This window comes from Cataglyphis hispanica, chromosome 25 (genome assembly GCF_021464435.1).
Source record: "Cataglyphis hispanica isolate Lineage 1 chromosome 25, ULB_Chis1_1.0, whole genome shotgun sequence".
Lineage (NCBI taxonomy): Eukaryota > Metazoa > Arthropoda > Insecta > Hymenoptera > Formicidae > Cataglyphis > Cataglyphis hispanica.
In genome coordinates, this window is record NC_065978.1 from 925,818 (window position 1) to 946,353 (window position 20,536).

At 37.9% G+C, this 20,536-nt stretch overlaps 1 protein-coding gene and 1 long non-coding RNA gene across 5 annotated transcripts in view; one reads left to right on the top strand and one right to left on the bottom strand.

The window, feature by feature from the left end:
* Nucleotides 1-20,536, bottom strand: part of LOC126858549 (uncharacterized) — an 89,205-nt gene that overhangs the window by 63,595 nt on the left and 5,074 nt on the right. Inside the window, exon 2 of the long non-coding RNA XR_007688691.1 lies at nucleotides 11,846-11,966. This is a non-coding gene — a long non-coding RNA (uncharacterized LOC126858549). The remainder of the gene's footprint in view (nucleotides 1-11,845; nucleotides 11,967-20,536) is intronic.
* LOC126858490 (uncharacterized) overlaps nucleotides 1-20,536 on the top strand; it is a 107,586-nt gene that overhangs the window by 24,660 nt on the left and 62,390 nt on the right. The window lies entirely within an intron of this gene.

Below are 20,536 nucleotides of genomic sequence, written 5' to 3' on the forward strand. Positions count from 1 at the left end.
GCTATTTTAAATTCGATTATATACTTTATCTTTTTAAATATCTTGAAATTTTGTTGAAATTTTAAATATAAATTACCAGCATTATTGCAATAATATTAACTACTTTATCAATTTTATAAATATTTTTTTAAAATATTTTATAAATCTGCTTGCACTATGTTTTTTAGAATCATTTGTAATCGTTATTTGAAATGAAAAATTTAGTAAAATAATTTATAAAGATAAACATCAACTGAAATCGTTAATATGTTCGCAAAACACTTAAGATAAAAAATTAATAATGGCTTTCTCGATCGCTGAATATCTGCGACGAGAGAGATCACTGGCACCACACTTCCCCATGCTCGCTCCGTTCATTTTTGCCAGCCGATAAATGCTTAATATCGTTGAATTAATAACGTTCTTGCAATTTATTACTTCGATTGCGTACAATATTATTCGCAAATTAAATTGGCAGCTCTCGCTGACTCAAAAATGTCCAATTGTCGCGGCAAATTTTCCTGCAATGTCTAATGTAATTATTGATCACATGAGATCACCATTCATACGATTAATAGATTCGAAGCTCACAATAATTTACTTTCATTGACATCTCAAGTACATTACGCTGAATGGCGATCATGTACGCGATACGCGTCAAAATCTGACACTAGTTACAAATCATAGACACACTCGAAGCTCTGAGACGGATTTGATTAATAATGCAGCGCGCTAATACAAATCAATGGACGTTAATCCGTCGATCGATTCGCTCTTATAAAGCGTAATAACACATATCCCAGCGGTATACGCAATGAATGTAACGGATGGTGACGATCGTTACCATCCCATCGACAGAATTATCGCTCAGCTGGGGGAGTTCCTGAATCGATCCTCGCGGCGAGTTCGAGATAATGCGAAGAGATGCGTCGTAGAAATCGCTTACGACGAGAGAAAAACTGCGCTCAACCGGAGTCTGTTAATGAGAGCGCTCTGCCCGATAATCGGTTCATTCGAGATCAGTTTGTTAACGAACCCTCGGCGTGTTATTCTCGATTTACCACAATTTCGCGGCAAACCGTTTTCGCGCGCCGCGATATTTCATCGGCGTCCCGGCGATCGATATCTGCCGCGATAATTATCGACGTCCGTCGTGGCGTGGAATACTTTACAGCCGCCGAGCACTTACTGACGCAATTATAAAGGTGGTTAATGAATGAATGAGAAATTGACGCGATCGGGTGTATTTCATAACCGGCGGTCATAATTAATAAAATTGTATTTGCGAGCGAGAGCAGCACGCTCGAATATTCAAATGCACTGGTCGCATTTCTCATAAAGGGGAAAGCCGGCGATTAAGGAAAATTTGCACCGGCATTCCACTCAACCAGAACTTACGATTATTAGGGATTAGAAGCGGAAATGGAGACGAGAAAAACATCAAGACGGATAATGGAACATTGAGCGACGTCGTCGCGTCTAAGGAATTTAAATGGGGAATTATTTACTTATACGATTCGATAAAAGATTATCGTGAATTTATGTCGACGAATTACGCCACGAAGCTATAAGCAGTGTGAAATTTATTCATAATGAAAATGCAGTTGTTATAAAACTACCAAACATCTTTCGCACTCCTACACATGCACATAAATCGATACGTCAATTTACAACGCGTATTTCATATATGTATACATGTACAAATGCCGAAAGGAAACGACGAAAACAGGCGCGCATGATAGATAAAATGAAAGAGACAGAAAAGAAAAAGCCGTGTCCAAAGATCATTTTTGCTGGAGGCGGCAATAAACGTTTGTCATTCGAATTCGGAAACGCGTGAGTGATTCATCGGTGACCTTAAAATAAACGATGATGCGCCGCCGCAACTGTCTGAGATATTTCGGTATTAAATTTCGACAAGTCACGTTAATCGTAGCTCGCAAATTTTTTTCGACATAAGTCCCACATCTGACGCAGACGCAAATTCAATTTTTCTTACTGCTGTTCTCTTTTACGCTGTAAGAATTTCATTTTCTTCGTAACAAGAATGCCATAAAATATAATATAATGACAATTAAAAAGTAACTGTCAGATGTTGATGTACAAAAGAAAAAAAAAAGATATTATTTATGTCGCGTTTGTCAATATCTCGTATGAGAGCGAGTATCTTGCTGAAAACAACTTCATTAAAATTCATTCTTTTATTATATATCATAATTGTGATATCACAACTATACAATTTTTTCATAGCTTTATCTCCATCAATTTATTCCTTTAGAAATGTAATATCTACAAATTGCATTTTTCCAAAACATCAAAAAAATTTTCAATACATACATAAAAAGAAGATAAAAAATAAAGATCTGAAAACCGTGCTGCTGGTAACTGGTTTACAGTTCGCAGTTTATAGATATGGATAAGCGAGATAGGAGAAAGGTACGGCTTCATTCATAGAATCTCAGATATCGCTCGAGCATCGGCGGGGCAGCGGCGGCGCGATTCAGCGCACATATAAATGATTATCTTAACCCGGTCTCTGTAAGGTTAATGATCGCCCAAGGGTCGCGTTAAAACACCCTCGATGCGGTTAGCGCTTCGAAGGAACGAGACGACTAAACGAGAAATGAGAAAGAGAAAGAGAGAAACACAGACTCGTGTGCAGAACAAGTGCAGGCCTGGTCTTAGCGGCTGCAGGCGGGCAGACAGGTTGTCCAGATTCCACGGAAGGTCGTTTGCTTTGCTTACCGCGGGTCGCGAGAGGCAGTCTCGAACACCGTGCACTTCGGGCTCAAACCGTAGTAAGCTAGAGGAGCGAGAAGAAGCGATAGGGAAAGAGAGACAGACGGGCGAGCGAGCGAGCGAGAAGGTGAAATAGACGATGCAGGTCGAACGGAGAGAGCCGACCGCGAGTGAGAGACGCGCGCGGTGACACGTGCACGTACACGTGTGTTTGCACGCGACTCCGCGGCTACTCGCGCGGCATAAATGTATGCGTTTTCTCGTCATCCATCGCTCCTTCACTTTGTCATCTTTACACTTTTTCTCTCTTATTGATCAGCGAGTGTAACCAGACATCTCACGCTCGGTCTTTGACCCGATGTACTAGATGGTTTTTAAGTAGCTAGTCTTCACACATCACACATGCGCGTACTCGAATGCAAGTTTGTGCGAGTGAGTGTGTGTATGTTGTGTGTGCGTGCGAGCGCACTGCATATGTGACACGAAATAGAGATTTGCTTTTTTCAAATTGTACTCCGAGTATCGAAACTCAAAAATCAAAAGATATTTCATATCGATGAAAATTGAGTAACGTTGTACAGAAGGACGGAATTTTATTATTCTGGTTGAATAGTACAATCAAATTTCTAACTTCAACATTGCACATAAATCAATCTAGTCATTTTAATGACTAGATAATTTTTAATCGGGCATGTATTATATATATACTTCTACAATCTAAATTTTTATGAACTTTTAATCAATATTGATAATAATTTCTCTCAATTAAATAATCAAGATCTCATTTCTTTTTATACATATATGATAAAACTATTTTTTAACCGTCTATACTAGCGTTAAATCGAATGAACGTGAAGGAAGTTTAATTTCTCCCTCTCTATTATGTAGACTATATAGAAATTTTAGATTCATCAAAATTATACGAGGATTCAATTTCTGTCTCGAAACTCGCGACAGAAGAAGAGGGATATCAACAGATACCGGATACCCAGTTCTGACCGGAGAAAGCTCCGGCCGATGTGTGGGCTTATATGCTGATGTGCGCGATTCGCGTGTGTGTTGTCGCTCACGCGGATTATTCGCGCTTGGGTGCTCTCGCGTACACGTGGTATATCCCGGCGAATTCATGGGTGTGTTTCTCTACCTCGCCCTCCGTGGAATTCTTGATGAGATCTATCCGTATTGTGCTTCGCAGATAGGCGCGAAATTGTCCGAAAAATCTCGAACTATATATAATAATAATAATAACGGCCTTTTCTCGTTCCAAAGATCGAGGAAAGCTGCACGTTTACTCTCTTTCCGGAAGTATATTATTATTATTTAAAGAGCAAGTATACAATTTCCTTTACGTATTATATAACGGTATTATATAATGGTAAAGATCATGATATGATATGTAATGATTATAACGAGAAAGTATAGTTTCTAGCGTTTGAATGTAAAAAGATAAATCTCTGCGAAACAATTCGTTTGGAATTTTTTCCAAATAAAGTATATATACATATACACAATTTACAAATAATATCGAGAAACGCGAACAGTGAAACACAAATTAAATAACCGACAAGATCTAATAAGCAAATGTAATCCACTGTCGAGATTTATCAAAGATTAATAGTGAATTATGGCTTCTTTTTATTTAATCAGAACGTAGAATTTAGATAGCATAGCTGGGTATAAGTTGCGTCACATATACGCGAATCTGGTTCCAATAGAACCCTCTTGACGAGAGAAAGAGAGAGAGAGAGAGAGAGGGAGAATACTATCGGTGCCTTTTCACGAGGGTGAACTATACCGATAGTGATATACAGGAGGTGGGTTCTACGTCAGTCGCACACAAAAAAGGCGTTCCTTCAGACACATTTCATTTTCGCCTCATTCTCAGCCGATGAGTGCCAAGCTCAATGAGGAAGAATTCAACGCTAGCGAAGTAGGTAGGCGAGGAAAAAGGGGGGAGGGGAAGAGGAGAGGCAGCTGTCCGCGGTCGGATCCACGCGGTCAGGTTGCTTTTTTTAGCCGTTGCTTGAACGACAGCCACGAAGAGAGCACAATCGGCCGGAATTAGCGAGCCTTGTGCTATCTCGCGTATTGTTCGCGCCGAAGCGACGCGCACACACGCTCGTGCTCGTGCATATCGGCTCACGCCCTCGGACGTTCGCGTCATGTAAGCGCGCGAGCAGCTGTTTTTCTCGCGCGTCATACGTGAGGAATGCCTTTGATTTACGACGGTTGCGTCGCCGATTGCGACTTCGCATGCTCGCGAATGAGCGAAAGAGTGGCGACGTGGAAATGCTTCTTATCGTCCCCGCCGCCTTCGGCTGAGGATCTTCGCTTCTTGTTATCCCCGTGACTGCGCGACATCACGCATAATTATGAAATTCGTTCGTTTGAACGAGTTCTCGTTTACTCGCGTGCTACTTTTCATCAATTTTTCTCGTCCGATTTTTAATCTTTTTTTTTATCGGGAGTTTTGCCGAGATAATGTCTATGCGAAGCGCTGAAGAAAGGTATAACTTGTAATGTAAAAACTGAGTTGATATACTAAGATAATTGCAATATCAACTTGTATTTTGTATCTTCTCTATCTAATTTTGTAGTCAGGCCATCGTGCAAATAATATAATAATTATTTGATATACGACTACAAAATAACTAGAATATCAAAGATCTCTCGAATGATGAAAAGTTTCAATTATATGTTTATTGCCATTTCTTCAAAAATATGAATAAATGACGTAAAAGATGTGCCATTGTTAAAAATCGATAATATATTTTCACATCATAAAATATATAATAGTATCTCTTCTTTAATTACACTCTTGAAAAAATCGACTATTAGCAATGTGATCATTTTCTATTTAGGAACGATTTAGATATCTCATGCGGCGCGAAACGCGTGATGGTTTAGAAAATAGATTTGAATATTCATATAATAATTATAAACAAACGGAAAAATGTATTCTTGCAAACAGGATGCGAAGCGTTAGGGTGGGACAGCTGATAATTCGAAAGAAGCACGTACATGTAACGAGAACGTAATAATATGTAATAATATATTGACGATTTTATCTCGGACAATTATCGTATATTATGTCATAAACAACATGCGAGGCTGAAATGATACTTTGATCTTCGCAGCTGAAATCAAAGTACTCAATCGATTAAACCTTGAGCGATGTGTGATTCGTATTTAAAATCAATAGTTTCGCTGAACTGATATAGGAGATCGTACAAATTATTTTTATAAATATCCGCTGTTTTTGCCTGGTACTATCTAAATGTACATTTTATTTATGTATATACATTATCTTATTATGCGATTAGAGACATCGCATTTTTTGTCGTCTCAATTTCATTTATGCAAACAGCCAAGATTTTATCACTCGCATAAACTATGTCATTCCTAACGATAAACATCGGTAACGATTAACCATATTGGATGAATAATTTTTTTAAAGATTATCGCAACTGAAATGAGACTTTGGTTACCATTTATAGACAAGAACGTATTCAGATCGGTCTAACATCGCGTTCGATAACGGTCGCGAGTCACGAAAGATTACAAATTCAAGTGCGTGTTTAACGACCGCTATGGATCTTCGCTTTACGATCCATAACTCAGCTTCCACGTTTCTCTCACAAACAGCTCGATAACAGAGACTTGGAATTAATCGTGAAATCGTGATTCTTTGTCCCTTTTTCTCTCACTAACCGATACATTTCTTATCTCTAATCCAGTCAAGCTGGTACACGATCAAGTTGTCGCGATCGGCGCGCAGTGACACTCATCGAATCTTACTTCGCTGATCGTCTTTGAACTTGTCGGATTAATTCTATCACGAGTGCTAAAATGGTCCCGCGATTAGGGCGCGATAATCCGAGTCCGCGTTCAGGTTAATTCGCCTCTTAAAATGGCTCGAGACGTACTTGTTGTCTCGCTACATCGTGCACTTTTAATCGACATCTCGATATATTAGAGAGTTTAATTATTTCGTGAGCTATAATATACAAATATTCATCAACGATGTCAACATGAATATATTGACCGCGAAATCATCGCGAGCGGAATATTAATCCGTCTATATCGTAAAGCTAGAAAATTTCTCATGAGAATCTCGCCGAAATAAATCTTGCTGACTAGTAGAGATAAATCTTTTTACAAAGTTGTACCAACTGACATTTGTTATGGATGTGACTGTATGCGTGTGTGATTAACGGTTATCTGAAGATAATTAATTTTGGTTAAATTCATAACCGGCCACTCCCAGTTATTCTAAACATACTCATTTTAATTTACAATGTAAATTTATTCAAAGTGCTGCATGTGTGATTTCTATAATACCTTGACGTGACAGTATTTTCACACAATCTCAAGAATCAATTTTTTTATGAAGAGAAAGCATTTGTGATTTTATTTACATTCGAATTGCATGTATGTGTAATAAAAGCTTCTTGAAAGCATAAAAGCAGCTTCGAAAAGAGAATTTGATCACAACGATCGCACTCTAACAGCGAACTGGCTTTGCAATTACCTCGCGATAAGCATTATCTATGCATGTCGCGAGTATCATTCCCCACGCAGCATTAAATACGTAATCGTACATAAGAACTCGCATGCTAACGAGAACACGTGCATTTTATCGAGGATTCAACATATCTACGCGACTTTCTGCACCGTTTTTCCTAGCAGTACTTTCGGAGATAATCGAATATTCTAGATTTTCATAGAGAAATCAACGCGCCGTGGCGTTCAAACGTATTTTAATAAATTCGCGGGTTAGCACGACCGTCGACGACTATAAAACGCGCCAGCAATTATGTCACGATAAGCCGTTCCGTGTGCGAGTTTTATCTTTAGTGTTGGTCTCGAAGTGCTTATGTCCGGTCGTTTTAGCGAAACATATATATAGCAGGAATATATCCTTTTCATCAGCGAGCAATGCGATCTCGATGGCGTGTGTATTTCACGAACGTGAGTGCGCCTTCGCCCTTCGTTTATAAAGAGATTTGTTTCACCATCGAGGGCAGATGCAGCGACACACTTATCTTAATGTGCTAACATGAATTCCCTAATTGCCCCTCTTTGTGTGTCTACTAATCGTCCCTCATAAAACGTCATCCGATATTGTATCTAAGTGATTTCCCAAAGACAATAATGGCAATTTCAGATTGATTTAATGAGCAGGAAAGAACGAAATGGATTCCATGATATGATAGCGTTGCATCTTGCAATTATGAAATTCATGTATGCTCGCCCAAAAATGCTTGTAAAAATTCTTTATCAATTAGATCGCACTTAGTGTTACATTTTATTGCCGCCAACATCCCCTTCTTGTCACGTACAAAGACACACACTTGAAGGATATGCCATACTTGAGTAATGACTTCATTGAGGATAAATTTGTTTATGTATGTATATATGAACATTTAATAAATAATGAAATAATATCGGCATTCAACGATCGGAAATATTTTAATTTATAAACTTGCACGCATAACTTGTCTTTCCTTTCTTCTACTTTCACAATGCATAATGATGTTCTTGTATCAAGTTCTTAACCCGAGGAGGAAAATACTCAGAACAGACAAAAAAGTTCAATTGAATGAATCAATCTAATGCAATATAACTGGCGCATTAGAAAGTCATAACTTGGAGTCAAGCCATTTAAATTGCATCACAATGTTGCATGTCCAATAAAGTGCATACGACAACTATTCATTCAGATAATAGAGGCAAAACACTTCCCCGATGAAAGATACAGTTTGCCGCGATTGAACTGACGCATGTTAACTGATGACATTTGACTCCAAAATATGTTCCGGTTCTAATAAGTCTTCTCATCTCCATGTATTAGAAAGTCATCGTATAAAGTTTTCTCCATGCGTATGTATACAACGCGCTCGTGTTAAAAATTTGATTGCTTTATCAAAAACAGTACTATCAATTATGAATTGTAATGACAAAGATGTCAGACAAGCTATTAATGCATTTTGTGAATCGAGTGTATTTGTGCGTAAATTTTATTATAATCAAATTATATTAACGTAAAGTAACGATAGATTTATTAATAAAAAACATTTCGATCTTTCTTTTGATCATGTTCAGCGCGATTACAAAGTAAATAAAATATATTTTATAAAAAATGTAATAATAATATAAATACACAGAACATATGCGAGTCACACATGTTGTTAGAAAGTAAATGTTATTACGAATCTTCGAGACAGACTGTTTAATAGAATATACTATATTAAGAAAGCAATTGTTAATACGAATATACGAACAAAAGTGAGTCCCACATGTCGTACGGAAGATAAAGATTATATACAACGAACGTTCAAGACAAAAAACTCTCGAAAAAACTCTCGGCGTGATATTCAAAGTTTTGGTAATTTATCGATTACATTTGCATAAATATGATGTTTGTGTTTGTCTGCAAATTAAGAATGCTTCTTTTTTGCTTTTTAATATACATCTTTAATATACACATATATAAATTATGATTTAGACAAAAGAAAACATAAGAATTTAACTTCCCGATTATTAAAACCATTCGCGCAAACATCGTATTATATCTATAAAACCACTTTACTCTTAATTATTGAATCAAAATTGTTGTTATATTTAACATAATTTGTTTTTAATAACTCTAATTTTTCACAGAGAAAAAATATTAGAAGAAAAAAGAAATAATGCGTAAGAGTACTAATTTACTTGAATTTTATACTCAAATTAATTCGACTTTGTATTCTAAAATTCGAATAAAATCCACAGATATTCGTGCTATTTGTCACATTTATTTTAAAATTATTTAAAAAGACCCATCTTTCTTTATCTCTCTTTATCTCTCTTTCCTCTGTCACCGTCGACGATCCCCATCAATTCTGCGACGTCCTTCCAAGGAACTTGCTTGATTCGCCTTCAGGTATCTCGTTGCGTACACGCAACACATGCGTGCTCGAGACGCGTGTATAAACGGTGTAAAGAAGAAAAGGAAATGTATATACCTATATAACCTAAGCCTATCTATCGTGTTGTTGGAACACCGTGTGTCCGATAGAAAGAGCGAGAAAGAGAAAAGGGAAAGAGAGAGAAAATGAAACGACGCAAAGTAGTGCGTGCCTTGCCTCGCGGAGGGAGAGCAAGGGAAGAGAAAAAGAGAGTAGAGCGGAGACACACAGGGCGTGGTCCTCCAGCCTTGCGCTCTTACTTATAATTATATTTATTCGCGCAGCATATACGTACGTGGCTGTAGCCATTGATATACGATCGCGGCGAGGTCTCGGCTTACCGCAGCGAGAGTTGCACCGTAGTGCAACTGGAAAAGAGGCACGGAGGAGGGGAGAATCGGGCCTCGCGATTTCGGCATTGAACGAGGACACGGCACAGGTGTAATCGTCAGTGACGGCAGACATATATACATAGCAGGCAGACAGATAATACACATATAAAATGACGAGAAGTTTAATTCTGAAGTAATACGCTTCTGTTTCGTCTGATATAGTCTTTTGTAACTTTATAATAAGTTTGTTTATTATAAAAACATTTCGGTGAAAGAAAATTTCGTTTTTTTTTTTGTATCACTGTCAAAAAAAGAAAAAAGAATCGCGAAAACATAATTTAAGAGTGTACGCCTAGCTTCACCGTATCTGATAAATCTTAATATTCTTAATTATTTCTTAATACATAAACACATTTGTTTAGCTAGTCGAAAAAAAAATATTTTATGTTAATTTTATTTCGCTAAAGATATAAAAAAAATCTATCCGAGTCTTCAATTCTCGACTATCTTTGATACGCGCGTTTCTTTGGATGTTGAACCGTTCTTTCGAAATGCGATGTCGTGAAAAAAAAAAGAAAAGGACGAAGTTCGTAGTCGATCGTAAAAATCGCAAAACGCTCTCTTGGACATCACCTCAGATAAGGGAAACCTTGACCTTTCTGAGATTTTCGATTAACGGCGCGCGACCAATGCACGACAAATTATATACGGAGCGAGTGTTTGTCTCGAAGGCCACGACGGCAATTTAAATAAATCCCAGCTGTGTATTTTGAGGAACTGCGATTTTTTTTCTTCATGATGAGAGAGAGAGAGGGAGGGAGGGAGAGAGAAAGAGAGAAGCTCTCTCCTGTGAAAATTGCTTCAGTTAATCGAGTTCAACGATGTCTTAATAATAACGATTTCTCGTACGCGCTGAGAGGCATAAATGTAATACGGCCGATATCATAGTAATTTGAACATCATCTTAAATGCTTCGAAGATGGGTACTTTAATAGACCGCGCATGATTAGCGCATTATTAGCGCACGCACGCTGCTCTATTACACGAGCCAGCGAATAACAATTCATATTTTCTGTAAGCAGGCGGTAAATCCGGTTAAAAGTATCGCTTCTTATACTTTGCCCGTTACTTTCGTTTCTGAAAATGTTGTAACATTGGCTATTAGCGATAAAGCGCTTGCTGCGAGCGTCTTTCGATGCACTTGCTTAAACAACTCTCGTGTAATCCGAAATGATGGCGAGATTGAGGCCTGGAGAAATAATTCAAACTGGAAAACGATGATTATCGAAGCGATTAATATTTAGTCGCAACATCAACTCACTATATAATTTATTACTTCGCGAAAATGAGTACCGTTTATCGGAGGCTCAAATCACAGAAATCCGCAACTTTGCATGACCGTAAAGAATCACCGTCGCGCAATTGCCGGTATTTTCGCGGACGCGTTTTTCTCCTTCACGGCTATAAGGCTCGTAATGGGATGTACAAAGACGAACCTAGCAAGGAGTCTACGTACTTCAAAGAAAAGGATCAACAAGCAGTTGGGGTAGCGGAGATCGAGAAATGAGAAAAAGAAATGCAAGAAGGTTTGCGAGCGTTGACCGATGGGATCCTGCCACCGTTCCAGGTGGCACTCATATACAAATTATGGTAATGACCGATCGATTCCCCTTGGCTCGTCATTCTACTCTCCTTTCCTCTTCCTCTTTCTTTCTCTCGCTCCTTCCCTTTCTCTCCCCTATGTATCGCGTATCGCGACGCAGAACCCTCGTAAGGCCGTTGCTGCCCTTGTGCAGTCGCGCGCAATTAGCTCCGTATTCCTTACATATGCCGGACGAGTCTTACCTTTGATATTTTGATCCGATGCGTAACGCGATACACGGATGCGATGCGTATATAGACAGGAATCGTCGATATTATCAGAGCATCGATCCTCTTCTTTTCGAATACTTCTCGAATATTTTATCTGCAAGCATAATGAATCATCGATACTTGAAATCAAATAGAAAATATCGAGCGTCAGAAACTTTAAGAAAAGAATTTTCAAGCGACAGTATATATTCTTCACTTGGATTTGCAATTAATAATCCATAAATTATAAATGAGACATTAATTGTTTCTACATGTAAGTATTATACATAATGTGGCGAAAATAAATAATTAAAAATTAATCTTATTCAAAACAGAATTTTGTTTACGTACATGTTTCTTCAGTCATTCTTGTCGTTTTAGTCATTTGTCTTAATCTATTACAGGAAGTTTCTGCCGTGATTACTATAAAATTATTTTCTTCACCTGTGTGTGCGTGTGCGCGCGCAAAATGCCTGTCGGATCCTTGTCATTCTCTCATCGTTACTAACTTTCGCAGACACTGCCCATCCGCGGTTTACCTTTGATATTATAATCTGTCTCTTCACTGGAATACGTGACATGGAGCTTAAATCGTTACACGCGCTCGTACGGCGTTTGGACCGAGCTAACTCGCGGTTGTTCCGCATTCGCTTTAATTAATATGTGCGCATCATCGGTGCAGTGAATGAAAGACAGATACGTTTTAAACGTTATTCCAAAACTGTGCCGGAAAAGTCAATATATAAACGTAACAAAAATATAAAGAAAATTTTGACGAGTTTTTTTTTCCACACAATTTGTAATTTATATAATTTCTTTCAATATTTTTCTATATATATATAGTTAATTTTATAAAAGCAATAGATTTTTTTTCTCAACATGCGTAAACAACACAGCATACATTGTAAAAACAATTGTGTCTTCCTTCTTGTAAATAATGTGAAACAAGATACTTATACATTTTATTTCACGAAAGAAAATATGTTACTTGAATACAAAATAAAATTTTATCTCAGTTGTGGATTTTACACGGAGGATGTTCGCTCAGAAAGATGAGTGCTATGCTCAATGCATCTAACAAACTCGCGGGCGAGCAGCGTCGCAAGCGAAGGAAAGCGATAACATAGTAAGCGATAAGTCGACAGTTTAAGACATGCATCGGCGAATTGCATTTGCGTCGAGTGGCGTTTATTTATGGCGGGCCGCCGTGTTCGCGGTACGCACGTGCGTTTTCTCGCACAAAATGTCACGGAGTCTCGCGTCGCTGCCGCATTACGAACGCCGCGAAATAATCCGCGGTTTCACGCGAGAGATAACACGCGTGTGCGTGCTCCATACACATACATGCACGCGTGCGCGCGTTTCCCAAAGGCCTTTCAAACGTTGGCGGTATATCAGCACTTTTTATCGTTACAGCGCGCAGGCCTTTCGAACGTCCGGACGGTATATCAGCGTTTTTATCGTGCAACCATTAACGCGCACGCACGACCTTTCGCGATCGGTTGATTCGTAACTCCGATTACCGGGCAAGCGATAAAACCTTATGAACGTCGGCTTGATTATGCCTTTTCCACGATCTATAATCGCGATCGATATCCTATCGTTGCGTGCACATTGGCAAACGATAAACGATGTGCTATAAGCGGTGAATTGTGGATAAGCTCACTTATTAACCCTTCTACTATTAGGGTGGAAATGGGATAATAAAGTTAAAAGAATAATTTCTCTATCATATATCAATCAATCTGCGCTATATATCTCTATTACACGATCTGACAAAAATTATTTTTCAAATGTTGTTTTTTTATAAAATGATCAAGTTGCATAAATCAAAATTTAATTAATCGCCCAATTTTAAAATTAATATAATGCAGTGTTGCAAGCTGAATATGTAAAACAATATATTAATATATTTAAAATAAATTATAATAAAATAATTATATAAATTTATAATAATTAAGTTCTATGTTACTGGCAAAAAAACTAAAATAATTTTAGGTCACGTATACAATGATTCTGATTAAATACATATGTACAACACATACATATATATATATTATACGTTACGTCGCTGCAACTTTACGTCAAAATTTTCGAGAGCACTCCATCGTGATCTCATGTAGATCCGCGATCAATCACGTTTATGCCGCGTCATGAATCACAATGATTAACGAATATGTAATAATAAACACGGGTTTTTTAACGACTAGTCTATAAAAATAATTAATCTCCATAATAAATCATCAACCAATCTAGTCTATAACATCACTCACGTGTCTAAGTATCATATTTTATCAAATGGTATTATAAACTATACTTGACGTACAACTCTTTGTGTGCACTCTATCTCAATATAGACTCTGCAGATTAATTACACGTTTCGCGATGTTGACGAGATTAAGATTGTTTGGGCGTAGAGATCCTGCTAAGAGAATGTACAAAAGACTATTCAAGACTCAGAGATTCTCAATACAAAGTTCTTGTCATAAAAATGACTGCACAATCATCTTCCTCTCTCTTTTTCTTTCTATTCGAAAAAAATTATTTATATATAATCCACAAGTTGTGTTGATTTTATCGCATTAATAGTTTTTAAATATTTTTAATAACGCATTGATATATTAACATTATTCCTTCATTTGCCTCGCGTGTGGATTATTAAATTTCCGCGTATAAAACTAACTAATCAAATTATGCTTGCGTAACCGTATAACTCGGAGAGTCTGAGAGTCTTTGGAGAGTCTCTCAATAAATCGATAGCTTATATGCGTTCACAATCGTGTACGATGTTCTAACGACAGCAGAGGAGGGGAGAGAGAAACTGATGAACTTTTACTTATAGCAGCGTACCCTCCTTACAACATAATCGTAGATTACAGGATCTACCGCGTGACAGAATCTATCGTCAATCAGTATGATTATCGTTGGGGAGAAAAAAAGAAATACTTGCTAATGGGCGCTCGGTTAATCGGGAAAGGATTTCTCGCAAGAACGGCCGTAATTAATAAAAGTCTTCGGCATACACGCATTGTTCCCGCCGTTGTTTGATTATGTAAATAGTATAAAAGCATTAATAAAGAAACGGCGATATGTGTGCACATCGACGCCCTCTTACCTCTTCGTAATAATGCGCCATTTGCATTAATAATAATAACTTCTAGCGATTTTATCGACGAGATTCCAAGCGGTTAAAATTGTTCGCTACATTGTGGCATCTAGGATAATGCACGGGCGCATGATGGCCGCAGAGATTGGCCTTTGTAAAAAGATTCTGTTACAATGTAATAGAAATCTGTCATTTTCGTAACGTATCTCTCTCTCCTTTTCTCTCATCGAAGAATATACGATTGAGGATATATCCTGTCGCGCGGCAGATCCTGTCTACAATTCTGTTGCGAGAAGAATATTCTGCGGCAGACAAAAGTTATTTCTTCTGCCCTCTATTACAATGTAACTGGTTCGCAAAAAATTTCGCATGTGATACCATGTTTGAGAAAAAAAAAAGAAGAAGAGAATCCTCAATTCTTTTTTAATTTTATACTTTAGAAAATAACTTTACAATGTCATGAGAGAAATGTCCAAGTAACTTGCTTTACTAAGAATTAAAAAAAAAAAATATATTGAAAATGGAATTATGCCTTGAAAGAGATATTTTGAAAATAAAATATTTAATAATTTCACATCCGTAGATTACAAAATTGCGGAAGTCTTGGCGATCATGAATAGATATCATCATCATACAGGAAGAAAGATTTATCTTAGTGCACGTAACACGATGCATCTCTGTGTGTGTGTGTGTGGCGCAATTATATTAAAAATTTTCACCGGCGTAACTCGGCGCGATGCGCGAATACAGTTTACCATAATTATATAGCGCTCGCGCAAGCTGCGCCGGCTCCGCGTGTGCGCGCGCGCGAAAGAAAAGAAAAAAAAAAAAAAAGAAACAGTAAGACTATCTATATTTTATCAACGTAATTAATATCGGCTGACGGGCATAAACTTCAGCGCAACTTCCAACGAATTAAATGTTACTTACGCATGTAACTTCGCGTAATCATTAACGGCGCGACTCGCGCTCCAAGAAACGTACGACTTTTCTCTCACACCGACCAATAATTATACTATCTGTATACTTCAGCGTACCGTTAATGTATGTGGTTGGACGTTCGATATGTTACGAAAATTAAACGCATAAATGGCTTATATCGCCGTGACGCGTATTACTCCGTCTAACTGCTGACGTTGCAGGTCGGAGTCGCTGTTATGTAAAACAGATTCGTACTTGCATGAATTCCAATACTTTGGTAAATAACAGTATACACGAGAGGCGCTTATACACACATAATTTCAATCTAGTTATTCGGCGCTTGTAGTCTTGTATGAAAAATACGTGTAGCATGACTAACGAATAGCTATACAACGCCTTTCGCTATCTGTTCTACAATTTGAACTAATATTAGCGACAATTAATTATTAGAGCTACATGCTGCCGGTGCGTTTTTAATGTTACCGCGTCAACGCGTATGTTGTAAATAAAGTCTTAAGACACGAACAATTGCATTTAATGCTGAACGTTAAAGATATATGAACCGATGATGAGTTTCTCCGCATCCGCTATCCACTTATGCGAATTCAATTTCGCGAAAGATTTTCTGATTTTACGAAAGATATCTAATATTTGTACCGCCGAGGACGGCGGTATAAGGCGAGAAAATCCGGTCAATGACCTTAATGTAAATGTAATTACGTAATGCGGAAAAATGTGCAGATTACCGGCGATAATCGCCACTTGCTGATAAATATAAACTAGCTAATTTCCATCTAATTACGTGGTATGGAAAGTTTACGGGCGTCGCGCAGACAGTCTCTCCGCGCGACTTTGCGGTCAATAATTGAAAAACGGTCGTTCGATAAACCCGCATGTATCCATGCGCGTACTCTTTAAAACGCCAGTCAACATCGCCGACAATCAAGGCAGCCGCGTTTTCGAAACGGAATTCGAGTGCAACGAAATGCTTGCGAGGATTGTTATCGAAAAACAAAATTGAGACGACATTTTATGAATGATATAAAAAAATTAATGAAACAAACGACAAAGTATCAAATCAATGCGAAACGCGAATGATAAAGCGGAAATGGTTGCAAGAGATCATTAATCAACGAGACGACAATCGATCTATAATCGACATGTATAAACGATGTGTCGATCGCTCGATGGAGAATAGCAATTTGCCAAATTACAACTCACAGTTCGCGCGCACGCAAGAGAGAAAGAGAGAGAGAGAGAGAGAGAGAGAGAGAGTATACTGTAATTTAAGAAAAGCTGTGCGGTGCACGATGACGAAACCATAGTGCAAACACACTGTAATTATAGTATAGTAGGTAATATTTAAATGTTCTATATCGAGCAATAATACCGGCATTCACACTGGCATTTCGCGTTTTCGCGTGAATCTACAGACACTAAGAATCTGATATTTCTTGTTTTTAATCAATATAAATCATGTTTTTAATCAATATAAATCATTTACAGCTTTACTCGAGCAAAAAAAAATCGATACACACATCGTCCTTTCTTATATAAATTCGAAACTCTATATATCGACTAATAATCGCATAATATTTAAATGGCGCACACAAACACATGTAAGAAATAGGGGAATTGCAATGTGTCTTATCGCTGAATTATCGCACATAATGGAAGCAATCGGAACAAATCGCCTGTCATATTGGCCGGATTCTGACTCGAGAATGTCGCTCTAACTCAAATGGCATTTGCTTGCGTTCCAATCGCGATCGCATGCACAACCGGCCGCAATGTACGGCCGATGGATATCGTCGCTGTTCGCGAGGCAAAGATTTGTTTTAATGCTCAGCCGGGTCTCGTCGATGGTTGCGGGATTGCCCATTAAAAGTGTTCTCGAGTGCGTATACACGGGGGCGTTCCCGATGCGCCTTATTCACGGCATAAACGCACGCGGCATGCAGATTAAACGATGCAGCAGCGAGAGGGAGGCGCGAAATGCGACGAAATCGGAAAGTAGAAACGGGAGGGAAGAGAATGAAAAAGAAGGAGAGAGAGAAACGCTTATTGCGCGCGGCATAAGCGTAGATTAAAGCGGAACACTAAATTCGCACGGGTTATGTGCATCCCGTTTCTTCACGTCTACATAAAGAACGTATACGTATCTGCGTGTTTCTTATCTCAAGAAGCATGAGAGGAGATTCTGCAGAAAACTGATAAATTAGTAATGAAAATGTCACTTGCGCTCTCACGTGGGCGAATTGATGAAAGATCGAAGCACTGGAAGAAAACACATTAAGACCAGTTTGTTCGTCGTACACAAAATTTATCTGTAGTTAAATTAATTTTTCGTCTACCTCCACGTCGTCTTGTTGATCAAAATGTAAGAAGAAAAGGCTTTAGAACGCACGAGAAACACGTTTCATTGTGAAGGTGCGATACAGTTGACGATGGACAATACTGTCAAAATTTTGAACATCGTAAGATCCTTTTCTTTTACGTCTTTTTTCACTGCGATATTATTGTAATCTTGTTTTTCAATTTAATGTGACATATTTATTTTAACTTTCATGCGATATCAATGTCAACAAGCAAAACAATGTCACTCGAGTATACATTTTTCGAGATATTAAATCGTGAAATATACGATAAAATAAATAGTTTCATTGAGATTAAATACCACGGTAATATAAACATAAGAATCACATCTTTTCCTGTATGAAATCCTGACAAAAGTGTTCTTTGGATTTACGTGTACGCCATCAATTTAATGCACCTGTACGTCGCGACCTGTGACGTGCGACTTTCGGTGTCATAGAGAGGCATTCGAGCAACGAGAGCACACACTCCCGCTTTTCCACAGTGTTTGTACGAAAGTGGCCGTTTGATTCGGGCCGCATTATTCGTTCGAGGCGTTCAACTGAAAGCCGTATATATAGCAGCATTACGTAAATCACACTGTATGTATGTAAGTGTTGGCCTTTATAAATTTATATAATATGATGGAACGTCGCGTTACGCCATGCCTCATTAAATTAAATTTCCTCACAATTATTGCACCGAAACGAATTTTAGCATCATACATTTTATCTGAAATTAAAATTTTTGCGAAGCTTTTCGCTGATATCACGAATAATTATATAATTATTTTTGTTTCACCTTATAATGTCGACGATGGCGGTAGTATCTGATTCGAGCATGGATAGTTGTAATGCCAAGAAAAATATTATAGATAATATACACGTATTTTACGTGTACAAACAGAGAATCGCCATTCTCATAAAAATTTTCGAGAAAGTTGCGGTATGTCAAATAAATTTGACATACACGCGCTATACCTTTCCGGAAATCCCTACGGATGTCCATATCAAAGCACTATGAGGGCTAATAATATTTCGTGTCACGGATATTCACGGATTTGGACAGAAACACGCGTTTCATTACATATGAAAAAATTAGATTGCCACCGTGCGCGGAAATTAAAACGTGGTATCCCTAAAAATATGCCTCTCATCAAAATTCGTTATGGCGTACATCGGTAGTCCGTATGAATACCGGGAAGAGGATGGTTTTCGACAAACGAGCGCGAAGAAGGGAAGGTGGACCGAGACGGCAGGCTAATAAAAGAGCTCACTCTGACATTACTGTCGCGGCAGACGCGAGTGGATACTCGTTTACCCGGAGATATCTGCGGTAGATCTCTCTTTCTTGGCGGCGCACGGGTAGATACGCGCGACGCGCTCTTTTATTTACAACGACAATGACAAACGTAACGACAATTCATGGTTATACGTGTCCCGGCCTCCGTCGCCGTCGTCGCCGCCGCGGCCATAACGCGCGACGTCGTTTTTGTAAAGCGCGATAAGAATTCGAAAAGAGACCCAATAAATCGCGAGGGAAACGCCGCAGGTTTCAGCCACAAAAGTTTACCTGATGAAAATGGTAAAAAAAAAAACAAACAAAGCTATATATAGGATAACAGAAAGTCGTCGAATTTTTTTATAGCGCATGTTTGTTTTTTAACATAGACGGGAAAAGATACATACATTCGTTAATACGTAAAATATGGACGTTTATAAGAACGTGTTTTTGCGGAAGAACATTATTCACTAATTTTCTCATTAACTGAACGTCAATTCGATGGCGTCGCTGGTTAAGTTCTAAGCAGATATACATGAATGTATGTTTGGTGTCGGATGTCAAATGCATGTTATTAATATAAACGTTCAAGTCAAGTACAGTGGTAAAATGGAATTCATATATTAGCAATATTATACGACCGTTCAATACATATTCGTGTCCAATATATATGACTTTACGTACTCCATCGGACGCAGATTCATCTATCAAGTAGGAAAATTCGATGCACATCGTCGTCTTTGCTGTAGAAACTGCCAAATAGCTTTACCAATACATATACATTTACATATATATATACATATATATATATATATATATATATATATATATATATATATATATACATATACACACTCACAACACTTTTATATAAATATATATTTTTTTACTTTATATTTCTAATCGTGTAAAATTTCTGCAAGAATGAACTCTGTTTGACTTCAAATTCATGTTGTTAAAAAGCATCAATCTGCTTGTACATACAACACCATTACAAAATACTTTCTTTTTCAAATTTTGTA